Source organism: Schistocerca serialis, chromosome 6, assembly GCF_023864345.2.
Source record: "Schistocerca serialis cubense isolate TAMUIC-IGC-003099 chromosome 6, iqSchSeri2.2, whole genome shotgun sequence".
Lineage (NCBI taxonomy): Eukaryota > Metazoa > Arthropoda > Insecta > Orthoptera > Acrididae > Schistocerca > Schistocerca serialis.
In genome coordinates this window covers 205,241,685-205,267,972 of record NC_064643.1, presented here as the reverse complement: position 1 = coordinate 205,267,972, position 26,288 = coordinate 205,241,685, and the positions used below count along the sequence as shown (strand labels likewise).

At 43.2% G+C, this 26,288-nt stretch overlaps 1 protein-coding gene and 1 non-coding gene across 2 annotated transcripts in view; one reads left to right on the top strand and one right to left on the bottom strand.

Moving 5' to 3' along the window:
* LOC126483649 (neural-cadherin-like) overlaps positions 1–26,288 on the top strand; it is a 263,505-nt gene that overhangs the window by 23,358 nt on the left and 213,859 nt on the right. The gene's annotated exons all lie outside the window — the stretch shown is intronic.
* On the bottom strand, positions 18,194–18,267 carry Trnat-ugu (transfer RNA threonine (anticodon UGU)). Its single transcript has one exon. It is a non-coding gene; the product is annotated as a tRNA-Thr (tRNA).

The following is a 26,288-nucleotide window of genomic DNA, read 5'->3' as shown; positions in this document are numbered from 1 at the left end:
ATTTGCTTAACAAGAGTGATAGGGCACAAATCGCAGAATATCTGAGTGACCACCATCAAACGTTCATTTCTGAGGAAGAGGATGTGGAACAAAAATGGAAAAAATTCAGAAACATCGTCCAGTACGCCTTAGGTAAGTTCGTACCGACTAAGGTCCAAAGCGAGGGGAAAGATCCACCGTGGTATAACAATCATGTACGAAAGGTACTACGGAAACAAAGAAAGCTTCATCATAGGTTTAAGAGTAGTCGAATCATAGCTGATAAGGAAAAGCTGAACGAAGCGAAAAAGAGCGTAAAGAGAGCAATGAGAGAAGCATTCAACGAATTCGAACATAAAACATTGGTAAACAATCTAAACAAGAACCCTAAAAAGTTTTGGTCATATGTAAAATCGGTAAGCGGATCTAAATCCCCTATTCAGTCACTCGTTGACCACGATGGCACCGAAACAGAGGACGACCGAAGAAAGGCAGAAATACTGAATTCAGTGTTCCGAAACTGTTTCACTGCGGAAAATCGTAACACGGTCCCTGACTTCAGCCGTCGCACGGACGCCAAAATGGAAAATATTGAAATAAACGATATCGGAATTGAAAAACAACTGCTATCACTTAGTAGCGGAAAAGCATCCGGACCAGACGAGATACCCTTAAGATTCTACAGTGATTATGCTAAAGAACTTACCCCCTTTCTATCAGCAATTTATCGTAGATCGCTGGAAGAACGTAAAGTACCTAGCGACTGGAAGAAAGCGCAGGTCGTTCCCATTTTCAAGAAGGATCATAAATCAGATGCGAATAATTATAGGCCTATTTCGCTTACGTCAATCTGTTGTAGAATAATGGAACATGTTTTGTGTTCTCGTATTATGACGTTCTTAGATAATACAAATCTCCTTCATCATAACCAACATGGATTCCGCAAACAGAGATCATGTGAAACTCAGCTCGCCCTATTTGCCCAAGAAATTCACAGTGCCGTAGACACTGGCGAGCAGATTGATGCCGTATTCCTGGACTTCAGGAAGGCATTTGATACGGTTCCGCACTTACGTTTAGTGAAAAAAATACGAGCTTACGGAATATCGGACCAGGTTTGTGATTGGATTCAGGATTTCCTAGAAGAAAGAACACAACATGTCATTCTTAACGGTTCAAAATCTGCAGACGTAGAGGTAATTTCGGGAGTACCGCAGGGAAGCGTGATAGGACCTTTATTGTTTACAATATACATAAATGACTTAGTTGACAACATCGGTAGCTCCGTGAGGTTATTTGCAGGCGACACGGTTGTCTACAAGAAAGTAGCAACATCAGAAGACTCGTACGTACTCCAGGAGGACCTGCAGAGGATTAATGCATGGTGCGACAGCTGGCAGCTTTCCCTAAACGTAGATAAATGTAATATAATGCGCATACATAGGGGCAGAAATCCATTCCAGTACGATTATGCCATAGGTGGTAAATCATTGGAAGCGGTAACGACCGTAAAATACTTAGGAGTTACTATCCGGAGCGATCTGAAGTGGAATGATCACATAAAACAAATAGTGGGAAAAGCAGGCGCCAGGTTGAGATTCATAGGAAGAATTCTAAGAAAATGTGACTCATCGACGAAAGAAGTAGCTTACAAAACGCTTGTTCGTCCGATTCTTGAGTATTGCTCATCAGTATGGGACCCTTACCAGGTTGGATTAATAGAAGAGATAGACATGATCCAGCGAAAAGCAGCGCGATTCGTCATGGGGACATTTAGTCAGCGCGAGAGCGTTACGGAGATGCTGAACAAGCTCCAGTGGCGGACACTTCAAGAAAGGCGTTACGCAATACGGAGAGGTTTATTATCGAAATTACGAGAGAGCACATTCCGGGAAGAGATGGGCAACATATTACTACCGCCCACATATATCTCGCGTAATGATCACAACGAAAAGATCCGAGAAATTAGAGCAAATACGGAGACTTACAAGCAGTCGTTCTTCCCACGCACAATTCGTGAGTGGAACAGGGAAGGGGGGATCAGATAGTGGTACAATAAGTACCCTCCGCCACACACCGTAAGGTGGCTCGCGGAGTATAGATGTAGATGTAGATGTAGATGTGTGAAACATTCCCTGGGGGGTCCACTGGGGGCCGAACAGCACAATAACCCTGGGTTCGGTGTGGGGCGGCGGAGGAGTGAAGTCTCCGTCGTTTGTAGGTCCCCAGTTAACATAACATAACATATTTCTATATCTGCCTATGACTCCCCACCGCAGGTAACATACTGCATTTTCCCTACCAAGGAATTCTCAACCAACTCACAGATTTCGCTTAATACCACATACAATCGTACGTTCTACAATAAACCTGCCGCCCGTGTGGACGAGCAGTTCTATGCGCTTCAGTCTGGAACCGCGCGACCGCTACGGGCGCAGGTTCGAATCCTGCCTCGGGCGTGGATGTGTGTGATGTCATTAGGTTAGTTAGGTTCAAAAACGACTCTGAGCACTATGCGACTTAACTTCTGAGGTCATCAGTTACCTAGAACTTAGAACTAATTAAACCTAACTAACCTAAGGACATCACAAACATCCATGCCCGAGGCAGGATTCGAACTTGCGACCGTAGCGGTCGCTCGGTTCCGGAATGTAGCACCTAGAACCGCACGGCCACTCCGGCCGGCGGTTAGTTAAGTTTAAGTAGTTCTATGTTCTAGGGCACTGATGAACTCTGATGTTAAGTCCCATAGTGCTCAGAGCCATTTGAACCATATACAATAAACGTAGGTTTGGTTCTGTATTAAACGCGTTTTGGAAGTCAAGAAATATCGTCTCTACCTGTCAGACGTCATCTGAGAAAATCGCGAGTTATGCTGTTTATGATAGGAGTTTCCTGAACCCTTGCTGATTGGTATGGCGGAGGTCGTTGTGTTCCAAATGCCTCATGACGACGGAGCTTCAGAACGTGTAGTAACACTCTAAACAGACGATGACTTGAACTGGACAGTACCTGTAATAACCTTTAGAGACAATGAATAGCAAGTGACATTAAAATTGTTTTCAACATGGTTTCCCTCCGCAGTCTTTACGTGAAGCAACTATCGTCTCAGCGAGATTGATTTGCATTCGTGATCGCAGAGACGGGGAGCACGGGAGAGAAACTTGGAAAAAATATCTTCGCTAATGAGATTCGACGATTTCTGGAAATTTTCGTTTTCCTTTCGGTAGCCGCCCTTTTGGACGGTGCGCACTCATGAATTATGCAGCATCGGCGCATCGAGGAATAATTCCCTTTTGAGGGGCGCGGCGTCGATACGGGCTGGTCCCGGACGGTTCTAGTTGCGTTGGCCGGTCGCACTCGGGCACGCGGATTTGCCACGAATGATGCGTGCTGATGCGTTCCCCAGGGCACTGTCTGTCCGCCCCAGTCTCGCTGCCTCCTCCCCAGAGCCGCCGGAACCGCCTCCCGGCCTCATTAATCCTCAGCCTTCGGCAAAGCTCTTTAATTGCGTTTCCCTCCTGAGAGTAATCGATTATGGTCAGTGCAGCTAATGAACCGCGCCGACGACCAAGAAAACCCGGATTACCCTTTATTTTTCTGCTCTATGTTTTCGCACCTTTTTTGTTTTTCTTACGAGAGGAGAAAAAATAGCCCTCGCTTCAGTAAGTAGGAACAAGGCATTTTTTTTCGGTAAGTGGGTCGTAATGTCTACATAACAAATCTAATGTATAAATAACATGATCACAACTATATATCTTTTTCACATGTTTTCATCTAAGCCTACTGTCGGCCCCCGGTAGCTGAATGGTCAGCGTGACGGATTGTCAATACTCTGGGCCCGGGTTCGATTCCCGGCTGGGCCGGGAAATTTTCTCCGCCCCGGGACTGGATGTTGTGCTGTCATCATCATCATCATCATCCTATCATCCTCATCGACTGCAGGTCGCCGAAGTGGCGTCAAATTGAAAGACCTTCACCCGGCGAACGGTCTGCCCGGCGGGGGGCCCTAGCCATACGATTAAATAGATAAATCTAAGCCTACTGGGCGATTTGCGCAGAAGTTAAGACACTGGACTCTCATTTGGATTTGCAGTAATTCAGATTTAGCTCTTCCAAATTTACTCTTGTCTTACAAGGGGATCACACAGCAATCGGTTTTTTTTTTTTTTTTAAATTTATATTTGTGCTAATTGAAAGTCAGAACTGCAAAGCAATTCGATGTAGTTCTCAAAAAACTAGAGAAAATCGGCTTTGAAGATTTCCAACCATGTTTAATATGTTAAAGTAGGATTCATATTTTTGGACAAGCACTGTGGCTCTGTGTGGTAGGGTCTCGATTCTAGGTGGAATCAAATTTTTAAACAAAAGTGCGCGTTCTACGAGCATTTCCGTGAAACGCAGAATACCTAAAGCGTACGAACCTGGTGAACAAGTCTCGTTTCCGTGATTAATTTTTCGGTTTTTCCGTTCAGTTGGAATACCTACGTCATTTAAATATAAACTTCATCAAATAAAAACAAAAACAAAAAATGTTGCGTGCCTAGGGCCTCCCGTCGGGTAGACCGTTCGACGGGGGCAAGTCCTTAGTCATCTGTACTCTTCTTTTCTGTAGTGTTCGTTGCCTAATTTGTGTTCTTTAGCGCCTGGGGGGGGGGGGGGGGGGGGGGGGGGGGGGAGTCTCCTTCCCCTTGGGGTTTTATCTGCTCTGCGACTTTGTCTCGCCTGTTTTTGGAATGGGGGACTGATGACCTTAGCTCTTTAGTCCCCCTTAAACATCCCAACAACCACCACCACCAAGTCCTTAGATTCGACGTTACTTCGGTGACTTGCGCGTCGATGGGGATGAAATAATGTTGATGATGATGATGATGATGATGATGATGATGATTAGGACAACGCAACACCCAGTCCCTGATCGCAGAAAAATCTCCAACCCAGCCGTGAATCCCGTGAATCGAACCCAGGCCCTTAGGATTCACAGTCTGTCGCGCTAACCACTCAGCTACAGCGCGCGGACAACTTCATCATATGTGTGCAGAATCGTCATTTTTATGAAGTATGTACTGAAACCAGATCAAGCTGTAATCAGTTTCGGAAATTTTAACCCCCCCCCCCCCCCCCCCCCCCACACACACACACACACACACTTTACCCACCCGAAAAAAGGCCGTTGTCTTAATCAGTAAGCACCATGAATCTATTCAAAAGTTGGGTGTATGATAGCTTTATTTTGTTTTTAGTCTGCTTAAGGTTACTAACGGTTACAAAAGAACCATTTGTCAATGTTGCCATTTCATCCATTTAGTCGTCGCAAATTAACAAACGTGAGTCACTTCATTTCTACGAGGAATTTTTTAAAGAAAACGCTTGTCGCCCTCCGCAGATGTGGAAAATAACGTCACAGTTTTTGGGATGGAGTTGGCCGAATATGGGCGACGGAGAACTGCTATGACAGCTGTAATTATCGGTTTGTGTAAACACGAGCATCTTTGCCTCTGTCTAGATAATTACGCCATACAAAATATTGAACGTTTGAGGCAGTGGAAACTGCTGTTAAATTGTTTTTTCCTTTAATCAAGGGTAGTAGGAAAATGCCCTGGTGTGTTTGCATAGTTTTTTAATTTATTATCGCTTGCGTAGCGCGAAGGCTGCAGCTCTACGTTTGCCTAGCGAAATAAAGAAAGCGCCAATAAAAAAGGTCATCGCAATATCGGTATTTTAATTACTAGATACGCAGTGCTTTCATGACACTATCCGGCTAGGAATGAGGTCACGTATCTAGCGGGTTCTTACAGATGAACGAATAAAGCATATTTTAATCACTGTCTGTGGTTCCCGTAAAAACTGCTCGATGAACACAGTTCTAGAAAGGACGGGCCCTCAATGGTTTTAAATACCCATACTAATTTCTGTGCGTATAATTTCTATTTAATACTGGAATATCGTTCCGAAATGAAGCAGTTAAGTAAATTTCGAGAACGAGGCTGGCATCGTTGAGTACTTTCGCGTCATCCGTTATTAAAGACCACTCGTCAGATACTTAATTACACACTGGCAGCCATCCCTATGCTGGACGTTCGAGGAAAATGGAGATCAGAGAAAGTTTAGTTCTCGGAACCGTGACGGTAGAGCAGCTGCTTGCTCGTGTAATTGAGTCAAATTACATGCAATCTATAACCCGTTATACTACCTCTTGTACTTGAAAACTTTTCATTTTTCTTTCTATTTAATTGAAATTTTTATGTTAGGTTTTAAACTTTAATTCGTGGTACTCTGACAGAAACCAGAATAAGTGTTTTCAGAGTGGCATGATCCGCACTTTCTCATGCATAGAAAAGAGATTGATCATTAGTCACCTATCAGAAGTACTCTAATCCTTTAGCCTTTTAATGAAATTTAAAAAAAAAATAATGTAAATAGTTACTTTTTAAAATTTTTTTTGTTATTAGTTATTTGCTCTTTCTTTCAGTCAGTACGAACTTTGTTGTAGAACCCCTTATTTACGTGTGGTAATAAAAATTCATTTAGACAGAATTAAGTACATTTAAACTTACGTGAACTTAGTCAACCCTCTCATGCTGATAAATTCATATTAACTGATTAAGAATATTTAGTTGAGAATTATATCTTTTACATAATTCGGCCTTGGCACACATTTTCTAAATGCAGTGGTTTTTTCTTTATTTTTTTTATTTTTTTTTATTTGTTTGCTGAATTCCTTCCCGGCGTTAGCTATGGAACACAAGACTGTCTCTATTAGCAGAAAATGGTTAAATATTGCCAAGCCGACGTTTAGTTATCATTGATAAAACACACTTCACTATACATTTAAGTTATTTGAAAGAACCAACAAATTGTTAAATTTCAGCGTTAACTATCCGCCTATGAATGCACAAATGTGAAACTAGTAATAAATTCCGTCAGTCTCTGGATCGCTGTAAAAGAAAAACATTTTCTTAATTCACTGCTAATTTTTATCTGCTCCCGATTTACGGGTTTGGTTAATTTTTCTTAGCGGAACAATTTTTTAAATGTGCCGCCGCTGCAAATCGTTCGGTCGCGGCACAGCCCAGCAACACCGCTAAAAATGGTGAAAATTCTTTAAAGAAATATTATAGATGACATGGGCAAGCTAATTTACATTAGTAATACACACTTTTGATAAATTATAATGTATTTAGACCACAACAATAATTCAACTTACATTAGTTTGTAATTTCTCCTCGAATGGCGGCTAAATCTAGATACAGGCAAATGAAGTCTACCCATTCATAAAATGCTACGTCACAGGTTCCTCTCTCTCTCTCTCTCAGCTCTCGAGGCAGACGACAAAGACTGCACACTACGTATTCCTATTTATATCACTATCAACCGTTAATGTCTCTTTGCAATCTGCGGCTGTATTTTACATTTTTGTTACCGCAGATATTGACACTTTTCGTAATTACATTATGAGTGTAGAAATATTACAATCATAAATACGTCGAGAATATTACTACAGAAAATATTACAATAATAACGAATGTCCTTTACACAAAATTAAATAATATTTTTTGTTTAATAATTACAGTATATACAAATTGCTTCATAGCGGCGTATATAGTACAATTAAATTTTAGTTTATTAATAGTGTGTGTGTTGCCAGGGAACGTTACAGCCTGCAACCAGAACTATTCTCAGGTGCGCATAATTTACTTATTCAGAGACAGTGAAGTACTACTCTACTGTAAATATAAACTCAACGTCTCCTCAGTCGATTAATCATGTTTAGCCTTGCGTGATAATGGGAAACAATTCTAATTGTAAATAGGGACGCGCCATATCTTGTAATAACGGTACAGAATGGAGCTGTCCACTTTTTCAAAAAATTATGGCCACGAATGCAGGTGTGCTTGCGTCCATAGGTGCAATAGTCGTAATACGGGCGAAGCAGTAGGGCTTTCCTAGCTTAAATTCCCATTCGTGTGTATTTGGGCATGTTAGAATACCAAGAATAGCGTGCTTCTAGTAGGTGAGGCCTTTCCTTGTCATTTATTCTTATATTTTATTGAATCACTCTGTCAGCCATTTTTACAGCACGTACTACACAAAGAGTCAAATATGGGGCATGCCTTCTAAACCGTTTCTTTTTCTCGAAATCGGCTGAAATTCATTTCAGGCGAACCTTGAAGGACGAATTTAACTCTCGACTCTCACGTCATCATACGCTCTCATTCTATGGAACACTGCACAAAGATTTGAGTTTAATCCTAGATGCTGGTGCGTAGTGTAGCGGTGACGAGCAGAACACCGCTATCTCACTTCCTCAAAATTGCTTTGTTGGGAGGTTGCGGATCTACCTTGATAACCTTCAGGTTCGCCCAGTGTGTCGTCCATAGCACATATCTGGGACGTGGTTGGTCGGTATCTTGTTTCTTATGTTCTTACAACAATCGCTGTTGCTGTTCTGTTCACTCGAATATAATCAGTCTGGAGCGTATTTCGCATGAACAAGAACCATCTTCGGGTTCATACAACGAAATGTAGAAGTGAATGCCATACGTGTCAGAGATCATAATATACAGATGTTTAATCCTAACCACTTCTAATTATAATTAATTTCATGTTATGTACCAAATTTGTGGTCCCAGATTCTTTTCAAAAATTGGTTCTTCTCATTGTTCTAATTTTCGCAAACATTAGAATAACAGGTACAAATTCTTGTGTATTAAGAATACGTAACTTTTAATTTCGTCAGAGAGTTGAACTTCTCTTAGGCTCGACTCGCCACCCGGATATAATGATTTAGCTTTTCCAATGTTGTACTTCATCCCTAATAACCTCTACCTTGATGGGGACATATTTTTGGCCTTTCTTCCTTTAACGTGGTGTCCTTGGCAAATGTGTTGACGTCATGCGCTTGATCTTCCGCTGGGTTTCACGTGTGGCTGTTACAGTATAGAATCGGAAACAAAGCGTCTGCATCCTTTCAACAAATGAAGTGGAAACATCGTGCATGGCCTCGTGATTTATATCGACAGATTTATGACGTATTTGGCGTAATTCATTGTGGTTAAAGCTTGTTAACATCACATGTTTGCATGCAATTTGAATTATGGATTGTAAACAGCCTGCGGGCTATATTTCATTTCACCTGTGACATTCTGTCGGTATCCGCATCACTAAACTGCGCAGAGACCATGGTTTTACATTTTATTGGAACTTCGTTACTCGGTCTTATATTTGTACAGTACGCTTTGCTTTCTGACGATCTCCTGCACATCGACAATAAACCACCTTCGGACACGTTTTCCCTTAAGTTTCACAGAGGTCCAACTATATTATCATTTTCAGACGGCTGTTACCTCGAGACAGTGTACAATAAACTTTTCGTATCTTTTGAAAACATTCGGAACCCCTTACTAATTACTAGAAGCCAGATGCATTCGATCGTATTGCATCATTCATGGCAACTACGCGAAAAAGTAACAAGTTTTATAAGACGTGTGTCCGTAAATAGATACATGCAGCTCAAATAGTCCAGTGAAATTAAACAGAGAAAGGGAGTGGTGGAAAAGAGAGACGCTGTCATAAATTAGTGCGCTTTTCAATGTTCTTGGAGATCTGTGTATATTCATTTGCTGGAAACTGCTATTGGTTGTATAACTTTGGCTACAGTCATGAAATTTACCGTAGAATAATCTATAGAAAATTTAAGACTTCTTTTCTACTAATTAATGTGCCGGCCGCGGTGGCCGATCGGTTCTAGGCGCTTCAGTCCAGAACCGCGCGACTGTTACGGTCGAAGGTTCGAATCCTGCCTCGGGCATGGATGTGTGTGATGTCCTTAGGTTAGTTAGGTTTAAGTAGTTCTAAGTTCTAGGGGACTGATGACCTCAGATGTTAAGTCCCATATTGCTCAGAGCCATTTGAACCATACTAATCAGTGCACATTTTTAGTCAACCTCCAGTGGTTTTCATTCTGGAGGAAATATCGATGTATCGTTAGTAACAATGCGAATTATGTTTTCTGTATCGTTTTACTTCTTGCGAGACTGAAAATAACAAAGAATTATACAAGTTTTTCATTTTAAACGAATTTTTAAGTTGGATTCCTGGTCTCCTTAAAAAGGCATTGGGTGCAGTTAGAGCTGAATGTAAAATTACCTTTGGTATACTTTGCCAATCATTAAAAATACGCTTTCAGACAATTCTGCGTACTGATAATACATAAAGCGAGAATAATATTGTCTATATGATGATGATGAAAGTTTAACAGTAGCACCTCAGCCCTGTTCACTATCATGTTGCGAACTCGCATCATGTTAATGTCAAATTTAAGTTCGAAAAACAGTGTCAGTTTCGCATTTTCAGATCTTACGTAGTTTACAAAATAGACGATTAGTTTGATCAGCAACAAGTAAATGACACTGTGTTTCAATCAACAGTTCGCAGCATTATTGGAAAAAGAAACTAGGCTTTATGAGGTTTTTGTATGACAGAAATAAATGACTTGCCTAATTTTTCCTTCTGTTATGGCTCGGTTGCAGGGGTATCAAGTAAAGTATAAAGTTCAAAGTGGAGTGAATTCGAGTTCATCATAAAATTGCAAACTCGGAATATCAGCGCTTTTTTCCCTAAGCTGTTGTAAATATTTTACGTTTCGTTGAGCCTGCGTCATAGTATACGTCATTATAAGACACAATGAAAATGATAATTCCAAAACTAGCTGCAGTAAGAGCATATATTTAATATTTTACAAACACACCTGTTTCGGAATAATTGCCGTTATCAAGTGACCTGCGAAAATAACATTGGTAAGACTGTCTGTACGTAAATCGTGACTGTTTTGTGTTTTCGTTTCCTTTGGTGCTTACGTCTGGTTTGAAGTGGCAACCATATTGTATCTATAGTTAATTCTTTGTTAGGTCGTGGTATGCACAATATTTTCTGTAGTTACAAAATGCAAAAATATGTTTTTGACAGATATTTTCAGAGTTCAGTATTTTGAAATTTTTTTTTCCTACGATTCTGTATTCTTCATATATAAAAACAACATCTGTAATATTATCTCTGGTAAGCTGTCCATACGTTGTAATATATAGCATCGTATAAAGAACTGTAAGAATATTGAACAGTCAAAATATCGATCAAAAACGTATTTTTACATTTTGTAACTACAAAAAACATTATATTCACCACGATTTGAGAGAAAAAATTGACTATAGGTGCAGTATGGTCGCTACTTCCAAGTACACGTGAGTACCAACGCATACGAAAACGCAGAACAGCCACTGGATGGAAGCCTTAGCACAGCTTAGCGATTTTACACAGGTTATTTTCGCAGGTCACGTAGTAATTGCAGTTAAGCCCCAACAGGCCTGTCGGGTAAAATAGCAAACATACTATGTTATTGCAACTAGCTTTGGATCTTTCATTTTCATTATTTCTCTGAGCTGTTGTTGTGGTCTTCAGTCTGGATTTGACTCAGCTCTTTACCCTGCTCTACCTACTGCAAGTCTCTTCATCTTGCATAACTATTGCGCCCTACATTCATTAGAACGTACGTACTTTACTCAAGCCTTCATCTCTGTATGCAGTTTGTACCACCAACACCCTCTTCCGTTGCTGAATTAATTAATTCTTTGGTGCCTCAACCTGAGTTCTATCAACCGATCAGTTTTTTTAGTCAGTCGTGATCATACCACTCAAAAGAGCTGCATGCCACCGGGAAATGGAAATATAATAAGTGTATTTCCCACTTGCTTTCAGCCATTCACAGTACCAATAGCACGGCCATGTCGAATAATGATACACAGCTAAGTCGGTCGATCATCCTGGCTTTTGCCCCAGGAAGTACTGAAAAGGCTGGCGCCCCTGTTCACGAATAATAGTGTGGCCTCTATATGATTGTACCAAAAGCACAGGAATGTATTGGCTCTGAGCACTATGGGACTCAACTGCTGAGGTCATTAGTCCCCTAGAACTTAGAACTAGTTAAACCTAACTAACCTAAGGACATCACAAACATCCATGCCCGAGGCAGGATTCGAACCTGCGACCGTAGCGGTCTTGCGGTTCCAGACTGCAGCGCCTTTAACCGCACGGCCACTTCGGCCGGCACAGGAATGTATTGTTGAGACATGCAAGCCACAGCACCGTAGTACTGTTCATAGTTCGTTCGGGGATTTCTCAGAGAATTTTTTAAAAAACTTTTATCCTTAGATGTGGGTGGTTCAGACGGGACTAAAGGTTGATACCTCTATATTGATTGCTTTTGTTTAAATACTTCTTCCATAGGATACTCTGTTTTAGATTGAACAAATGGGCAGTCGGAAAATGCTGAGGAAGCAAAGGCTGTTGCACTATCTCTTTATAAAAAAGACAGGCAATGGTTAGCAGATATTCGTGCGTCTGTGAAAAGATTTACGCGCGAAGCATACGACGAGTACCACCATCATACCTTAGCAAAAGATCTGGTCGGGAACCCAAGAAAATTCTCGACCTGTGTAAAATCGCTAAGCTGTGCTAAGGCTTCCATCCAGTAATGCCTTGACCAGTCTGATGTGGGAGTAGAAGATAGCAAAACGAAAACTTAAGTTTTAAATCTTGCGTTCAAGAAATCTTTCACCCAGGAGAATTGTACAGACGTACCGTCGTTTGACCATCCCACACAGTCCCGCAAGGACGACGTAGTAATAAGCATCCCTGGCGTAGAGAAACAAGTGGAAGAGTTGAAAGCAAATCATTTGTCATGCTCGCATGGAACCCCAGTTCGGCTTTACAAAGAGTACTCCACGACATTAATCCCTTACATTAACCCTCGCATTTACCGCGAATCTCTAGCCCAGCGCAAAGACCCATGCGACTGGAAAAAAAACGCAGGTGATCCCTGTATATACGAGGGCAGTTCAATAAGTAATGCAACACATTTTTTTCTGAAACAGGGGTTGTTTTATTCAGCATTGAAATACACCAGGTTATTCCCCAATCTTTTAGCTACACAACACAATTTTTCAACGTAATCTCCATCCAATGCTACGGCCTTACGCCACCTTGAAATGAGGGCCTGTATGCCTGCACGGTACCATTCCACTGGTCGATGTCGGAGCCAACGTCGTACTGCATCAATAACTTCTTCATCATCCGCGTAGTGCCTCCCACGGATTGCGTCCTTCATTGGGCCAAACATATGGAAATCCGACGGTGCGAGATCGGGGCTGTAGGGTGCATGAGGAAGAACAGTCCACTGAAGTTTTGTGAGCTCCTCTCGGGTGCGAAGACTTGTGTGAGGTCTTGCGTTGTCATGAAGAAGGAGAAGTTCGTTCAGATTTTTGTGCCTACGAACACGCCGAAGTCGTTTCTTCAATTTCTGAAGAGTAGCACAATACACTTCAGAGTTGATCGTTTGACCATGGGGAAGGACATCGAACAGAATAACCCCTTCAGCGTCCCAGAAGACTGTAACCATGACTTTACCGGCTGAGGGTATGGCTTTAAACTTTTTCTTGGTAGGGGAGTGGGTGTGGCGCCACTCCATTGATTGCCGTTTTGTTTCAGGTTCGAAGTGATGAACCCATGTTTCATCGCCTGTAACAATCTTTGACAAGAAATTGTCACCCTCAGCCACATGACGAGCAAGCAATTCCGCACAGATGGTTCTCCTTTGCTCTTTATGGTGTTCGGTTAGACAACGAGGGACCCAGCGGGAACAAGCCTTTGAATGTCCCAACTGGTGAACGATTGTGACAGCACTACCAACAGAGATGTCAAGTTGAGCACTGAGTTGTTTGATGGTGATCCGTCGATCATCTCGAACGAGTGTGTTCGCACGCTCCGCCATTGCAGGAGTCACAGCTGTGCACGGCCGGCCCGCACGCGGGAGATCAGACAGTCTTGCTTGACCTTGCGGCGATGATGACACACGCTTTGCCCAACGACTCACCGTGCTTTTGTCCACTGCCAGATCACCGTAGACATTCTGCAAGCGCCTATGAATATCTGAGATGCCCTGGTTTTCCGCCAAAAAAACTCGATCACTGCCCGTTGTTTGCAACGCACATCCGTTACAGACGCCATTTTAACAGCTCCGTACAGCGCTGCCACCTGTCGGAAGTCAATGAAACTATACGAGACGAAGCGGGAATGTTTGAAAATATTCCACAAGAAATTTCCGGTTTTTTCAACCATAATTGCCCGAGAAAAAAAATGTGTTGCATTACTTATTGAACTGCCCTCGTAACAGGGGTACAAGAATGGACCCGAAAAATTACAGACCTATACCCTTAACATCGGTTTGCTGCAGTATTCTTGCATCGATATTGAGTTCGAATATACGAGAAGGTGATGAAGTTGCGTGACTGTAGGGAGATACAAAAAATGGTTCAAATGGCCCTGAGCACTATGGAGGGAGATACAACATGACTTGACAAAATTTCTGGCTGGTCTGATGAATGGCTACTAGCTCTAAATGTACGAAAACAGTAAGTTAATGCGAATAAGTCGGAAAAACACTGAGGCGCGTTGCCACGTTTCGCGCTGCTCCCCCCGACCAGGGTTCGAGTCCTCCGTCGGGCAAGGGTGTGTGTGTTGTCCTTAGTTTAAGTTAGCTTAAAGTTACAAGGTGTACAACTTTGCTTCCGCCGTATTTTCCGCAACATTTGAGGCTTCAATGAAACAAATTGGTTACACATGTATCATTCAAAGTATTTTCCATCGCTGGCCACTACTTTCTCCCATCTTCCGGACAGTGTACGAATCCCGCGTCGAAAACATTGTTCATCTTTTGAAGCGATCCACGAATCGATCTAATTTGTCATTTCTTCATGAGATCGGAAGTGTTGGTCAGCCAGGCCATGCGCCATTGATCTGAACAGGTGATAGTCAGAGGGACCACTGTCTGGAGAATACGGCGGGTGGGGTAGGACTTCCCATTTTAACGTTTCCAAGCACGTTTTGACCTCTTTTGCAACGTGGGCTCGAGTGTTGTCGTGCTGCAAAATCACTTTATCGTGCCTCTCGCTGTACTGCGGCCGTTTGTCTCTTAATGCTCTGCTCGAACGCATTAATTGCGTTCGATAACGAGCACCTGTGATTGTTTCACTTGGCTGTAACACCTCATAGTACACGACGCCGAGCTGGTCCCACCAAATGCGGAGCATGATCTTGGAGCCGTGAATATTCGGTTTGGCCGTCGACGTGGAAGCATGGCCTGGATATCCCCATGACTTTTTTGCGTTTAGCGTTATCGTAATGAACCCATTTTTCGTCCCCGGCCACAATGCGATGCAGAAATCCCTTCCGTTTTTGCCTCTGAAGCAACTGTTCATAAACACACAAACGCCGTTCAACGTCTCTTGGATTCAACTCACACGGGGCCCAATTTCCTTCTTTCTGAATCATAGCCTTGAGACGTTTTGAAATAGATTGCTGCGTCACTGCAACTAATCGTGCCAATTCTTCTTGAGCTTGACGCGAGTCTTCACCCAGCAATGACTCCAGTTCTGCGTCTTCGAAAACATTCTCTCTTCCACCACTATGTCGGTCTGTGACGTTAAAATCACCGTTCCTGAAGCGTTGAAACCACTGACGACACGTTCTTTCACTTACAGCGTCCTTACCAAACATACTTGAGAGCATTCGATGAGACTCAGCCGCTGTTTTCTTCATATTGAAACAAAACAGTAACACCTCCCGCAAATGACGAGAGTTAGGCTCGTAAAATGGCATTTTCAATCAAGAACAAGTTTATGATGCAGGCACATATGGACTAATGTTTGAATGAGATTATGTTAACCGAGGTCCAAGTTAACTGCCTGACGTCTGCGATCTGTTTCTTTCGACCGCTACTTACCGTTGTCGGCACGTATCGGCAAACGGCGGAAGAAAAGTTGTACATCTTATAGATTAATTCGTGTGTAAGCCTAGGGACCAATGACCTCAACAGTTTGCTCCCATAGAACCTTACCACAAATTTCCAAAAAAATTTCGGAAAAACAAAACCATAATGTTCGGATAAAGCATTAGTAGCTTGCTACTTAACACAGTCACGTCGTTTAAATATCGTGGTGTAACGTTGCAATGCGATATGAAATGGAACTAGCATGTGAAGATTGTGGTAGGTTCAAATGGCTCTGAGCACTATGGGACTCAACATCTTAGGTCATAAGTCCCCTAGAACTTAGAACTACTTAAACCTAACTAACCTAAGGACATCACACACACCCATGCCCGAGGCAGGATTCGAACCTGCGACCGTAGCAGTCGCGCGGTTCCGGACTGCGCGCCTAGAACCGCGAGACCACCGCGGCCGGCGATTGTGGTAGGGAAAGCGAATGTTTAGGAAAGCGTGATTGATCTGTAAAGGAGTCCGCACGTAGGACAGTAGTGCGACCTGTTATTGAGTAATGTTCGAGTATTTGGGATCCGCACCAGGTCAGATTACAGGAAGATATCGAAGCAGTTCAGGGGTGGGCTGCTAGATTTGTTACTGGTAGATTCGAACAACACGCAAGTGTTACGGAGATGCTTCGGGAGCTCAAATGGGAATCCCTAGAAGGAAGAGGACGTTCTTTTCGAGGAACCGGCATTTGGAGCTGACTGGAGAACGCTTCTACTGCCGCCAACATACATTTCGCGTAAGGACCATCAAGAAAAGAAAAGAGAAATTAGGGCTTATGGATGCATTGACAGTTGTTTTTCCCTCGCTCTATTTGCGAGTGGAACAGAAAAGAAAGTGATTAATAGAGGTACAGGACATAATTGCACCACGCACCGTGCCGGCCGGTGTGGCCGAGCGGTTCTAGGCGCTACAGTCTGGTTCAAATGGCTCTGAGCACCATGGGACTTAACTTCTGAGGTCATCAGTCCCCTAGAACTTAGCACTACTTAAACCTAACTAACCTAAGGACATCACACACATCCATGCCCGAGGCAGGATCTACAGTCTGGAACCGCGCGACCGCTACGGTCGCAGGTTCGAATCCTGCCTCGGGCATGGATGTGTGTGCTGTCCTTAGTTTAGTTAGATTTAAGTGGTTCTAAGTTCTAGGGGACTGATGACCTTAGAAGATGAGTCCCATAGTGCTCAGAGCCATTTGAACCACGCACCGTATGGTCTCATGCGCAGTATGTATTTAGATGTAGACTTTTCGGCTTTTTTTTTGCTGTTCTTATAACTGTTATGAAGTATGAGCAGAGGATAAGTTGTAACATCTTCGTTATTCGCACATAATTCCCACTTTGCCAGAAGCGTTCACAGCCAAAGTAAAGCGAAGGCAGTGGCTCAGACTGTGTGTTTTGGGCAACACACGTGTCTCGCCTCTTCGTCTAGAGCGAGAAAGTCGAAAAGACTACGAAATCAGCGTACTAGGTGGGTCAGCGTGAACGTGAAGAGTGAAAGAAGTAGGGCCCCGCTAACGCGCAGCCGTGTGCTGGTCGCGAGTTAATTTTTGATGCGTCCGCGCCGTGCCGGACTGAGCTGGCTGCCGTGGTGACGTCAGACCCCGCGTAACGCTGCGCCGTTGGTCTTCGTGGGCTGTTGCGCTGTGGGCAGGCAGGCAGCCAGCCAGCGAGCTACCCTGCCTGTGTCACACCGGTGTCCGTCGAACTTCCCAAAACTTGCTGCCCCGAACTCCTGTGTGGGCGCACACGTCCTCGTTCATCACCAATACAGTTGCGCCAAAGACTCTTGAGAACCTACGCCGGCAAAACTAGCCTGACATTACGATGAAATTTGAGCAGAGAGAGCACTTTCATTTCTGCTTCTGTAGCTTTCCCATTTTCAGTGTAGAGCGCCAATCATAAACTTTCACTCTTTACGAGATATGCAGTTTTTGCCGAAGAGTATTTGTATGTGTATGTCGCAAAATTCTTATGAGGGATCTTAAGTTTATGCCTTTCGATTACGGTGGGGTTGTTCCTGTTGAACTGATACACAGCGAAAGGCCATTTTAGATAGCTCGTGCAAATGTCGTGATGAATCTTCTTCTGAGTGAGGAAAAATTCTGTTACCACTGCTGTTCCAAACAAACACCGACTGGCAGCCGTGTCATATTCAGCCGAGCCCCACCAGAAAGACAGGTCGCAGCGCGTGACCCTTCAGGTCTTACGAATGCCAGCAGCTGTCTCTGGCGGGGAGCGAATAACTACTTCAGACGAAATTACAATGAAATGAATACCCCTAGCTGCATACAGGCGTTGATATAAGTCAACGGGGAAAGTTGAAAATGTGTGCCCCGACCGGGATTCGAACCCGGGATCTCCTGCTTACATGGCAGACGCTCTATCCATCTGAGCCACCGAGGACACAGTGGATAGTGCGACTGCAGGGACTTACCTCTAGCACGCCTCCCGTGAGACTCACATTCCCAACTTATTGTCCCGCACTATATTCATAGTGCCCCTGCCCATTATACTCTTTTTGCCGACAATTCTTTCCTCGATAGCACATGACAACATTAAGACCTTTACTGTGTACCTTTTCAATTAAATATTGATTTCCCGTGTTCTCTACACGGAGCCGAGAGTTCACGAAGTATGGCGGAGAAGCTGAATAGTTTGACGTCACAAATTCGTTGCAGGCACCGTATATTTCCTTGGCCCCATCCTCAACCTATAGGCGTCACCAGATGCGGATGCGGAGGGGCATGTGGTCAGCACACCGCCCTCCCGGCCGTTGTCAGTTTTCGTGACCGGTGCCGATACTTCTCACTGAACTAGCTCCTCAGTTGGCCTCACAAGGGCTGAGTACATCCAGCGTGACTACAGCACTCCGCAAACCCGGACGGTGACCCAAGTGCTAGCCAAGCCCGGCAGCGCTTAACTCCGGTGACCTGACGGGAACCGGTGTTACCTCTGCGGAAAGTCCATACAGTTAATGTTCCAGCTTCAGAACGCTGTAAACAACGAACCACTGCTTATAATCACGTCGAATTTGAACTGAATATTATCGAAGAAGATGGAAATGATATGTAAACAAAAAAATATTACGTAAATTTTGCTTCAAAAGGCCCTATGAGCGGCAGAATATGCAAAATGGAGGACGTGAGATGCACAGCTGTTTCTCAGTTTGTGTCTAAGACGCTCGGCGTGACTGTCTCAATGCGGGATTACACGCCGCTGGTAAAGCACTTCTGCAAGATTAGTGTCTGTGCATCAGTAGTTCTGCGGAAGTTCCAAACATTCAAGATTATGAAAAAAGGCGTTGGTCCCATGTCGCCAAGGGGCTGAAGGAAATAATTACGAAATTCGAAAAGATTGGTTCTTTTGACGTGCAGTGTTGCAGTGGGAGGCAAGCAACTGCTCCGTCGTATGTAGATGTTGTGGCCACAGCGTTGCAAAGAGGGGGGGGGGGGGGGGGGGGGGAGAGAGGCGGTGTCGATCGGTGGTGTGCAACCATGACAGTGACTGGGAATTGCCCGAACTAACTTCCGATATGCCAGTGAACACGGTGCATAAAATTCTACGAAATATTTTGCATAGCTGTCCATAAAAAATTACCCAGGTTTAGGAGATGCTTCAGGCTGATCTGCCAGTAAGACAAACATCTGCTGTAGAATTCCTCGCTCGCATGGAAGTGGGATCTGATCACGGTCATGGAACAAAAAATTGTTCAAATGGCTCTGAGCACTATGGGACTTAACTTCTGAGGTCATCAGCCCCTAGAACTTAGAACTACTTAAACCTAACTAACCTAAGGACATCACACACATCCGTGCCCGAGGCAGGATTCGAACCTGCGACCGTAGCGGTCGCGCGGTTCCAGACTGAAGCGCCTCGAACCGCTTGGCCACCCCGGCCGGCCTGGTCATGGAACGTTCTGTGGACATACGACGCCCATTTCCGTCTCCCGGAACACGTCAATACACAGAATTGCAACAACCGGGAAAGGGAAAATCCGCTCACACGTCAACCGCTAACGCTTCATTCTGCAATGGTAACTGCGTAGTGCAGGCTGACGGCATTGTTGCCGGCCGATGTGGCAGAGCGGTTCTAGGTGCTTCAGTCCGGAACCGTGCGACTGCTACGGTCTCTGGTTCGAATCCTGCCTCTGGCATGGATGTATGTGATGTCCTTAGGTTAGTTAGGTTTAAGTAGTTCTAGCCGACTGATGACCTCAGATGTTAAGTCCCATAGTGCTGAGAGCCATTTGAACCATTTGAACGGCATTGCTTATCGCAAGGACATATTTTTTCGAGGAGGTGCGTTCTGCGGGTCCTCTACCGTTAATGGTAAACACTATGAGAGAGTATCGCGCACCGACGTCATTGCAACCCTACAACAGCGTAAAAGTGTGGGCAGGATCGTTTGTATGCAACATGGCCCTCCGCACACACACAGCCAGTGAAGCAGCCTGGTGCAGAGGAATTTTGGAAATGCTAGAATTATCATCCGTCATTCCTCTACAGCCAGGCCGTCCGATCACCTGATCTTAATCTGAGTGACTTCTAAAATGTTCAAATGTGTGTGAAATCTTATGGGACTTAGCTGCTAAGGTCATCAGTCCCTAAGCTTACACACTACTTAACCTAAATTATCCTAAGGGCAAACACACACACACACACACACACACACACACACACACACACACCCATACCCGAGGGAGGACTCGAACCTCCGCCAGGACCAGCCGCACGGTCCATGACTCTAGCGCCGTAGACCGCTCGGCTAATCCCGCGCGGCTGAGTGACATGGCCGTGGAATTATCTGAAAATACTGTGTTAAGTGTTCCGATTACAAGCTTGGCTGAATTGCAGGCGCGCATTGCACAAGGAATTCTGAACGTGTCCTCTGAGACACTCCGCCGGCCGCAGTGGCCGTGCGGTTCTAGGCGCTGCAGTCTGGAACCGCGTGACCGCTACGGTCGCAGGTTCGAATCCTGCCTCGGGCATGGATGTGTGTGATGTCCTTAGGTTAGATAGGTTTAAGTAGTTCTAAGTTCTAGGGGACTGATGACCCCAGCAGTTGAGTCCCATAGTGCTCAGAGCCATTTGAACCATTTGAACCTGAGACACTCCGATCTGTTGCGGAACACACTGTTCCTCTATTTCAGCTTGTGGCAGAAAACGGTGGGCAGCGTATGGAACATGTCTTGCGACCGTCTCACGACAGTTAAAAACCGATTTCATTGTTTCTTTTTACGCGACTTTTGGTCTTATGACAATTAAAAATCGATTTGACCCTTCCGATGTGCTACGACCTTCCCGTGGTGGACAGGCTAACCTAACAGCGCTACGACTGTTGAATGTCAAACTAGTGCAGTCATGAACATTACACGGTATGGTTGGTTTAATGTGGAATTCACACCATACCATCGCAGTGCGGGTCATCTGTCATTTGTAGCAGAACACTTTCACGTTACGACGCGTACAGAGCCATCTAATAGAGAAATTTTCGTTAATTTTTTTCTTACCATAACGTTTCCCCCTTCTTCAATAATATTCCGTTCAAATTGAATGTCATTTGCTCTGTATAGTTTTCCCAACTGTTGCTATGTGCTTTTCATTCGTGCTTTGTTTGTGATATGGTATCTGTATATACTAGTCGACCACAATATTATTCCACCTGGGAGTGAAAGTGATTCGGTCCGCTTATCGTGTGTCAGCGGGTAATCGGATTGTAGTATACACACAACTGTCCTGAAAACATTGATAGTGCGATGCGTTTTCGTTAGTCACCTCTGTACTTGTTTGCTGTAACGTCATCGCGTGTGTCCAGTAAAGGCTAGGTGCAATAATATCGCGGATGAGTGGTAGTACGGTATTCGTCTGTTATATGTGTGCGTTTCTTACTGTTTTCTGTCTAACATCATCTGTGAGTTGTTATGTATATTGATTTGGTCATGCAACACTTTCTTGTTCGTTGCGAAGGCTCTTTGTGCGTGGAAGTTTTCCTGTAACACTTGATAGGGCTTGCGCATAAACCACCTAATGTGTAACAGGGTATGAAAATTTTTAGAGTGAACAATTACAGCTGCAAACTCCATTACAGGAAAACTTCCACTTACAAAGCGCCCTCTCAGTAAACAAGAAAGTAATAAATCACCAAATAAATACGTAACAACTCATGATATTAGACACTAAAACAACAAGAATCAGAGATACAGAACATAACCAGACTAAATATTAACTTCATGTCTCTCTCTCTCGCACACACATATGAACTACACATGGACACCACAACACAAACAAAAGATTAATTAAAAACAGCTAACGACAATTGGGAACATTATATATAGCAAACACTTGCAACCAACAAACAGTGAGAGTGAAATGTTCAATTAAAAACGGACACCATTGTGTACGCAGATTAACTAAGTACAACTCTAATTACTATATAACTTCATTATTGTGTACATAAGACATGTATTACAGAGCTCTGAAGAATGCGTGTGGCACAAAACTGCAGCATTACATCTAGTTGCAAAGACGGAGCACACCTCTAAGAACATAGAAGCAACTAAGGAACGACGGAAAACACAAAAAATTACAAAGAGAATATTATTTTATGATGTAAGATATGTTTAAAATAATCGCTTTTTGATTTCGTTTATTCCTGTTAATTTAATTGCATACAGGCAGTTTTATGATTCAGAGAATAAGTGAAACAACATTGCAGTACTCGTTTATTTATCAAGACTTAAGTTCTTAGAACATCCAGAATTAAATAATGGCGAACCATTTTATTTTATTGTCATGTTGTTGTTGTTGTTGTTGTCTTCAGTCCTGAGACTGGTTTGATGCAGCTCTCCATGCTACTCTATCCTGTGCAAGCTTCTTCATCTCCCAGTACCTACTGCAACCTACATCCTTCTGAATCTTCTTAGTGTATTCATCTCTTGGTCTCCCTCTACGATTTTTACCCTCCACGCTGCCCTCCAATACTAAATTGGTGATCCCTTGATGCCTCAGAACATGTCCTACCAACCGATCCCTTCATCGAGTCAAGTTGTGCCACAAACTCCTCTTCTCCCCAATTCTATTCAATACCTCCTCATTAGTTATGTGATCTTCCCATCTAATCTTCTGCATTCTTCTGTAGCACCACGTTTCGAAAGCTTCTATTCTCTTCTTGTCTAAACTATTTATCGTCCATGTTTCACTTCCATACATGGCAACTCTCCATACAAATACTTTCAGGAACGACTTCCTGACACTTAAATCAATACTCGATGTTAACAAATTTCTCTTCTTCGGAAACGCTTTCCTTGCCATTGCCAGTCTACATTTTATATCCTCTCTACTTCGACCATCATCAGTTATTTTGCTCCCCAAATAGCAAAACTCCTTTACTACTCTAAGTGTCTCATTTTACTGTCGTACCATATTGAAATTTTGATGATACGAATATATCTGTTATCCTGGACGACGTCTAGCAAACTTTGGTTCGGAGTAATAATATTTACGCCAGAGCACGTTTTAAAAAGCAAGCGCATTCCTCGCTACAATGACTGGGATAACATCATCTCGGCACAGACCTTCCATTTTGAGTATTAAAGGGATTTGTCAAATACGTTTTAGACCTCTGGAAGAATTGTAATTCTGGATTAACCCTCCCCCTACTCCTCCGTCCAGGGAGACCGCATCTCCCTCTCTCCTCCTGCACTCACCCCAAAGCCCTCAGATTGAGAGTTCTGCTTCCACATTTCTCTCAGTCAAGCCCCTTTATTTCCCCTCATTCACTTCGTATTTTGATCTTATCCATGAACAGTCAGTACCGTTATGAATTTTGTGAGTCGTGAAAACACGACACGCAAAGATCCGTTTATTCTAACTTGTCACAAAGGTATTTTAGAAAAAAAAATCGCACTGTAGCATCATCAAGGATGTGAAAGAATGTCAGACTTCGACTGGTACGGTCTGAAGCTATTTTGCATAACTCCCAGAACTGACACCACTTATTGATAAGTATTTTCTGGAGCAATCACATTCATGACTGTATCAACATTTGTTCCAGACATTTCGTATTGGGCTGTTATTGTTCATTAATTATCTGCCGAAAATGATGAAGAATCCAGGCAAACTGGCTCTTTTTTTGTTAACAGTTCCTGAGTGTTTTCTTCTTCGTTAATGACGTTTAACATTCCTTAAATTAATGATGTTATTTTCTCATTACAGTACTGCTCGAGAGATGTACTTTGGAGACTGAATGAAATGTAAACGATCTGTTATCAGTTTTTCTAGATATCACACGGAGCGGTGCGTCGGCAGTAGAATCTCGGTGTCGGTGTAGCGTGGGAACAGAGTTCGCAAGTTCAGCTAACGTAGAACTCAATTAACGGGACTTCGGCGCTAGAGGCACTCGAAAGTTCTTTAGTGCTGAAGTCGAATGCAAACTAATCGCTGCCACACGAGCTCCTAGCAAGCGACCAAGTTCCAAGGTAAAAGAGGGCTGGAACCCCTAAGACTGTTATGTAAATTCTTTTTAACTTTTCGATGTCGCGTCTAGAACGTTGTTACGCTCATAAACATTGTTTGTTTTACACAAAATTGGAGAAGTTTGTTTGTTTGAGAGCTTTTTTCCTTACAACTGTGGCTGGTGATGTTCGCCGTTTTTATTCGGGCCTGAGACCGCCGTTATGAGCTAATGCTTAACTTCAGGTGTTATTGCATACAGCATATAAATCAATTGTTTTGTTAATAGAAGGGAGTCGCAACATGTCTGCCGACGAGCAGGAAGAAAAGTAGATTAAACAAAAATGTCATAGTGTTATATCATCCACGTTTTCTGATAGATCGCTTAGATTTTATATGTCTGAAATATTTCTCTCAGCTGTGTGGAAAATACTAAAATCGCCTACCTATACAGTTAGCTTGCACATGGGATCTATGTGTACACTATTTGAATTGCTCGATGGAGTAATGGTCGCTTGGCTTCTACAGCGATATAAACTTCTGAGAACAAAATTACATGCCTTTGAAATTGATAACATAATGTAAATATGAACATCATGAAAAGTTAGTTCAGCAGAATATTCTGAACTTACGGTATAGGCCACCCTCCTTCATTTGACGTTCGTCCGAGATTTTGCTGTATAATCCGAGATTTTTCTGTATTCCAAGCCAACAAAGAACGGAATAGATCTTTTCATTTTCTTCATCGCTTTCTGTCGATCGGTATATTTCTCAACAGCAGTGGAAAGATGACCTGTCGGTTCATCGTAACTGCCGGTACAGCGTGTAGCAGACGATATTGTTTAGTGCAAAAAGTCTGCCTGAATCCAAACTGAAATGATATACCTCTCCATCTATCCTGCATGTGTAACTTGTACCTAGCACTCTATTTGGGTGTGTTATTGACTCACTAAAAATCAAATGGTGCATTACTATCTCAGTGCAATGAACCTCATCCTCTATAAGTAACATTCGTAGCACATAGCCTCAGTCCAAGTTGAAAGATTTTCCGCGCGGAAAATGCCCACAGCGAGTGCGAAATACCAGGGTAGAGTGCTGCTTTCGATTGAAATTGGCATAATTTGAAAGAATAATTAAAATAAAATAATAGGAGCTGATATCGTGGTACAAAACAAAATCAGTCTAATTTAAAGCTAACTGGATGCGCAAAAATTCAGGAAAACTACATTCGCTGACGGAAGACTCACTTGCACGGAAAAGATGTATGAAAGTCTACGGTCATATAACACGAATGGACGACTCTCTCTTGACCAAGAAAAACCTCCACGTCACTCGACAATCCAAAATACATTGGCTGGTAGGCACCCAAAGTGTCTTCAGATAAATCAGTTTTGACTCACTGGCAACTATGGACTACGTACAGGCGGAAAATCAATACACACAACTTTAAGGCCAAGAACCCCACAGAAAGGAGTCTGAAACTTAAAAAGGAAAGGATGAGGATGTTTTGGGAAGATGAGAACAAGAAATCTAGTGCTGGGAAGGGGAATTCCCCGTCGCACCCTTTCAGATTCAGTGATAAAATGGCCCATTGGACAGCCCATCAAAAACTATAAACAGATCAAGCATGAAAACAGGAAGAAGGTGTATTGGACTGTAAACAAAACGCAAATTAGAAACAGTCAACGGTCCAAGCTCAAGAGGTGCAACATAGAGCGAATCGCAAAAACCACCGTGTCGCATTGTGTGGTCATGGTGATGGACTTCAAAGCGGGAGATCCGTGTTCAAATATCGCTACTGTCCCATTTTTTTTTTTTTTTTTTTTTTTTAGAAAATTATGACCTTTCCGTCCGGTTATTGACGTGTCTGGTCTCCTCCTGTAGTCTTCGCAACTGTCATACTATACCTTGGTTACAGAGTATGAGTCATGTGGTACGAATTTATTGCCGTCGCAAGTAAATGTGATGAATAGT